This window comes from Mus pahari, chromosome 23, assembly GCF_900095145.1.
Source record: "Mus pahari chromosome 23, PAHARI_EIJ_v1.1, whole genome shotgun sequence".
In the NCBI taxonomy this organism is placed as follows: Eukaryota; Metazoa; Chordata; class Mammalia; order Rodentia; family Muridae; genus Mus; species Mus pahari.
The window spans coordinates 34329620-34335570 of NC_034612.1; the positions used below are offsets into that span (position 1 = coordinate 34329620).

Sequence of the window (5951 nt, forward strand, 5' to 3'; positions counted from 1 at the left end):
TTTTTTTTTTTTTTTTTTTTTTAACAGTTTTAGAGCTTTATTGTAGAAAAGCAGGGAGAAAGAGGGAAGGTAGAAAGAGAGAGGCCGGCCGTGGCCACGTGGAGAGAGTGGGAAAGGGAAAGAGAGGAGGGTTAGAGAGTAAGGTGAGGGCTTAAAGAGGATACACACCTTTTTAAAGTGGCTTCCTCAATAATGACATGAAGGTTACTTAGTGTGGGAGACTGACGGCTAACTGCTGGCACCAGCTATCTGGGGTCCTGGGGCGTGGCTTGGTACAGCACTTAACCTCTTAACCTTGCATGTAAGAGGTCTGGGTTCAGTGCTGGGGAAGGAGATCAACAAGGGGTGGGGGCTTCTGAAATGAGGATCTGTCCAAGTTCTGCAGGTGTGTGGCAGAGCGCTGGGCCTCACAGCAGGTCACACGTGTGTCAGTACCATCTTTCTGGAATTCTAAAAATCCTACCTTCTTAAAATCTTCCGTGCCGTTCCTCTGAGATCACTGAGCACATGGAACTAATCAGCAGCACCCAGCAGAGGGCAGAAGACTATCGTCCAATGCACTGGGGCCAAGCCAAGCTGTTCTGAGTCCTAGAAAGCTTCCTAGTTTCTCAGTAGTCTCGGGCACTTGTCATTCAAAGCAAGCGCCTCATGTGCTTGTGTGTGTTCTGAGGCTGAAGCCTGGGCCAGGACTGCCACAGGCCAGCATCTCCCAAATACTGGAAATCACCTGATAGACACACTCTCAGCCAGAGGCAGGCTGGGGGCACCTGGGCCGTGACCTCAGCCTCGGGTTGCCTGGAGTCAGTCATCTAGCACAGGACTTAAGTGTATACTCATCACAAGCACAAAGCCACTGCCTGGCTTGGCACATTTAATCAGGTTTGAAGTGGTGTGAAGTGATTTCTTCCTGCAGGGCACCCAGTTTCTTTAGCAGGCCTCTGGACAAGTCACCTCTGATGTAACTTCATTTGATAGGGATGATTAAGAGCCAATTTATGATTTCGTTTTAGAGGACATCAGGAGGTCTGGCCTGTCGATTGCCTACTCAAATTGCTGGCATGATTGGACTGCCTGGAGCAGTATGCCAGGCAACAGTCTGAGTCTGGAAGGAGCCCCTTGGTGCCCAGAAGTCAGGGCAGCAATGCTGCCTCGCAGCCCCAGGCTGCCTCACTTAATGTAAGCAGGCTCTTCCCATAGCAAAGCGCTTCTTTCTGTTTTCCTCTGGGCAGACACTGACCTATCCTGTGTGGCCTTAGGAGGACAGCACCAGATCCTCAACTGGAAACGAGAATGCTCTCCACCTGACAGCACCAGCTGTCAACCTCCTAAAACCACACGCTCAGTGCGTTTTAAGGCGCCTCACCAACACACTCTGAACTCTTACAGCCCCAGGTAGAAACGACCAAAAGTCCAGCAGGAAATCCGAACTTGACTTATCCATTCTGTCCCTGTGAGATCCCAGTGCCAGGCCATGGGGATCCTGGCCGTAGAGAAGAGACAGTAACTATGGGGCACATAGCAGGTCCTGGTTATCTGAGAATAATGTTTCTTAATCCGTTTCTGATTCTACAGTCACTTCAAGAAAATTCACTTTAAGGCCAGGTCTGGTATCCAACGCTCATATGCCCAGCCCTTTTGAAGCTAAGACAGGAGAAGAGTTTGAGGCCAGCCCGGGCCACATAGTGAGACCCTGACTCAATTCCCAAAGATCTCGGGATGTAGTTCAGTTGGTAGGCCCTGGGTTTCATCCCCAACACATCATAAACTGGCCATGGTGGCATCAAGCTGTAATCTCAGCACTGGGGAAGTGGAGGCAGGAGGATCGGAAGTTCTAAGTCATTCTTGGCTACACAGCAAATTTTATGCTAGTGTGGGCGATATGATCTTGTTTATAAAAAAATGAAAAAAAAAAAAAGATGTGTAGTTTTTATGTGTTGTTCCTGTGTTTGGTGCATGCACTTTAATAAAGTGTCTACTTGAAGACCAAGTACAGGCAGGCCCCTGACTTAGGTGGTGTGGTGGTCCTCAATAGTGTGAAGTGATACATTCAATAGAAAAGTGTACCGTGAATTTTGGATGTGGTCTTTCCCGATCCTTTCCCATGGGATGCGCTGTGTAGTGCCGAGACAGCTTCTGGCACTCTGCAGTATGCTGTCTTACTAAGCTACGATGGGCCACAGCTTAGGTGACAAGGTGTTTTCAATTTCCAACAGATGTTTCAGGACATAACACCACCACAAAGGTCCACAAACATCTGCACCAGGAGTTCCGAGGCAGCTTTTCCTCTGCTGCTTGGAGTTTTTCGGTGGTCTGAAAGTGTAACTTTCCTTTGGAGTGACTCCCCTGCCTCACCCCTCTAGCAGCACTCTAATTTCTAGACTAACTTTTAGTGCTGTCCATCAGCGTGACTTCAAAATACACCATTATTCTTTGCCCATCTCAGCTGTCCTACCTCCTACTTCCTAGTCAGGAATGCCTGCTGACCCCAAATCTGCCCTCCTCACTTCCTTTCCTTGCAGTTGGGGTACCATGGCAGACAGGCAGGGCCTGTTACCCAAGCTGTGTCATCTCCTGGCAGCCAGTGAGGTGCTGGTCCCTGTGCACACGGAACAAAATGGGATGATTCAGGCCAAGCCAAGGGGCTCAAGTGCGGCAGGCAGGCCATTAGGAGAGAGTGCTATCTTGTCCCTAAACCACCAGGGCAGCAGTGGCCTTTGGATTGGAAAGGGAGATGACCAACCGGAGGTTGTCTGTCCATAGGTAACAGGCAGAGTGGGGGTTTCTTGTGATGCTGCTCACTCCAAGAATGCAGACCCTCTGACTACCTGGTGTCCCTGTTCACATACACTGGTTACTTGCTTTCTGACCCACTGTCCAGAGGTCTTTGTGGAGATGCACGGGGCTTGATCCCTTACAAGATGGTCTTGGGTTAACCTAAAACAGCCTATTCCTTCGGACTCAGGAAGATACTTTCGTAGGCTTAAAGGGCTGGGCGACCCAGGGTGGGCCCTGCTGAGCGAGCCTGGGGAGCTGAACACTAGTAAAGATGGCCATTTCAGTGTGACGACACAAGCCTGAGATCTTAGCACCTGGGAAGTGAAGACAGGAGGAGGACCGAGTTAAAGGCCACTCTTGTCTTCACAGCACTACATGTTCTCAAACTCAAACGAATGCCCGTTTCCCTGGGCGTAGGGACACATGTCTGTGATAAAGCACCTGGGAAGCTGAAGGCAGGGCAGTTGTGAGTTCAAGGCCAGGGTCTAGGGCCAGAGAGATGGCTCAGTAGTTAAGAGCCTGTGTTGCTCTCCCTGTGGTCCTGACTTCAATCCGCAGGACCATCATGATATCTTACAACTCTGTAACTCCAGTCCCAGGGACTCTAATACCTTCTTCTGACTTCCTTCAGGTACCAGTATGCATGTGGTACACACACACACACACACACACACACACACACACACACACACACACACAGGTGTAGACAAACACTTGTTAAAAAAATATGTAAGTGGCTCATGCCTTTAATTCCAGCACTTGGGAGGCAGAAGCAGGAGGATTTCTGAGTTCGAGGCCAGCCTGGTCTACAAAGTGAGTTCCAGGACAGCCAGGGCTACACAGAGAAACCCTGTCTCAAAAAACCAAATTANTGGGGGTTAAGAAGACAAAGTATGTGATTTCTCCTACATGCATGCTTAGAGTTAAATTATATATATCTCATATATCATATATGTACATAAATGTATATATGTGTGTGCATATGCAAATATATAATATATATGCCTGAATATATATATATATATATATATATATATATATATATATATAACATGAAAGAGATTATAAAAAAATATTTAAATCAACAAATCCCCAGAGAGTCCCATACCAAGACCGGCCATCGCGCTTGCTCTTGGAAGCAATGCTAATTCTGTGACTTCCTGTCTGTGCTCCCAGGACTCCTGACCTGAGCTGGTAGTCTGATGAAGGAGCAATGCCAACGGGAGATGGACCCTTCTCTCTGTAGTTGCCTAGGATCCTAAAATATTCAAGAGGTGTCTGTCCTTTCCGTAGTTGACAATGGTGTACAGGCCTGCCATGTACCCTCATCCTCTAACGGGATGCCCCCTGCATTTGTGAGGGCCGCTGTCCATTTCTCCTCTGAGTAAGTAAAGCAAAGTAAGCATCCTTAGTGGGACTGGGCGTCAGCCTGGGTAGGGACTCTCAAATATTGCTACCTTTGGGTTTTGAAAACCAAGCTGTTTTGCTTGTTTGAGATTGGGTCTCATGTAGCCAAGGCTAGCTATGACCTTGAATTCCTGATCTTGCCTTCATCTCCAAGTGCTGGGATTTTAGATATGTAGCGCTATGCTCGGTTTCTGTGGTGCTGGGAATGGAACCCACAGCTTTATTCAAGCTGAGCAAGAACTGTAACAACGGAGCTACATCTCCATTGCCGTCTGCTGACGTTTGACTTCTTACTAGCTGGTACTTCCCGTTATCTTCTGGATCAGGAAGGCAATCCAGCATCTTATCAGGTCCCTGGTAAGCAGCAGAGAAGGCTGTGGAATGTGCCTTATCAGTCAGAACTCCCGCTCCCTTGCCCTCCTTGTGCTGATAAACACTGAGCTGTTACAGGGACATTTCTCAAGCCACTGTGGGACCTAGGAAGTGGCTGCCATCTGCTCTCTATTTCCCACGGTTCTGTAATCCATGTCACCCTTAAGTTATCCAGCTAGGCAGGGTGCAGGTGTGGTGGCCCAGTTGGTAGTGGCCGGAGAAAATGCTATGAGTCTACTGTGTGTGGGTGTCAGGTCAGGACTGGAGGTGAAAATATCAATCACCAACCATCCATCCACCCACCCATCCATCTGTTTATTACTTATCTAAATCTGTATCAGAGGAAACATAATTAATGATAATCATATCCTGGAAATATAAGCATTACTGAAATTTTTCTTTTAACAATTTTTTCTAGCTTTCAGAAAAGGGAACCAAACCAAATATATCTTTTTTTTTTGAATGGTGCTAGGGGTTAAATTCAGGGTTTTCTACATTCTAGTTGATTGTTCTACCATTGAGCTATATCCCTAGCCCCCTAGATTATTGCTATTATTATTATATTATTTTCAATATATATTCAAGATCCTAGGCAAACTAGAGAGAGAAGTGCCTATCTTCCTTTGACACTGCTCCTTCATTAGTCAGGCTCAGGCCTGGAGTCCCAGGAGCACAGACAGGGAACAGCAGGATTAGTGTTGCTTCCGAGAGCAAGCCCGATGGCTGGTCTTGGTTTGAGGCTCTCTGGGGTTTTGTTGTTGATTTAAATATTGTTTATAATCTCCGTCATGCTTTTTTTCTTTTAATTTTGTATTTTTAGCATGTGTTTGTCTGCATGTATGTATGTAGTGGGACAGATCCCAGGATCCTGTGCATGCTACCCAGGTACTCTACCACAAGGCTATCCTCATATCCCGAAGTCCTTAGATAAGAATGTAGTTATTAGGTTTCTTAGATTTTACAAAAGGACTGGGACAAAACTTGGACTCTGATCTTTAACAAAAATCGGTAGCCACTGTAGACTTCCGTACGAGCCCAGCCCTAAACAAGGTGATTATGTTGTCCCTGTAGGCCCAGGAGCACTGCAGAGAGGGGCAGACTCCTAATTTGTTTTTCCTTTGGAGGGATCATGTTTATGAGACAGAGTCTTACTATCTAGTCCAGATTGGCCTGAAACTTACAGTTATCCTGCCCCAGCCTCCTCAGGCATGGGCTACCACACTGCCCCAGCCTCCTGAATGCTGGGATTACAGGCATGTGCTACCACACTGACCCAGCCTCCTGAATGCTGGGATTACAGGCATGTGCTACCACACTGACTCAGCCTCCTGAATGCTGGGATTACAGGCATGTGCTACCACACTGACCCAGCCTCCTGAATGCTGGGATTACAGGCA

General features: G+C 47.4%; 1 protein-coding gene across 1 annotated transcript in view; it reads right to left on the bottom strand.

Moving 5' to 3' along the window:
* Positions 1-5951, bottom strand: part of Baiap2l1 (BAI1 associated protein 2 like 1) — a 93051-nt gene that overhangs the window by 1944 nt on the left and 85156 nt on the right. The gene's annotated exons all lie outside the window — the stretch shown is intronic.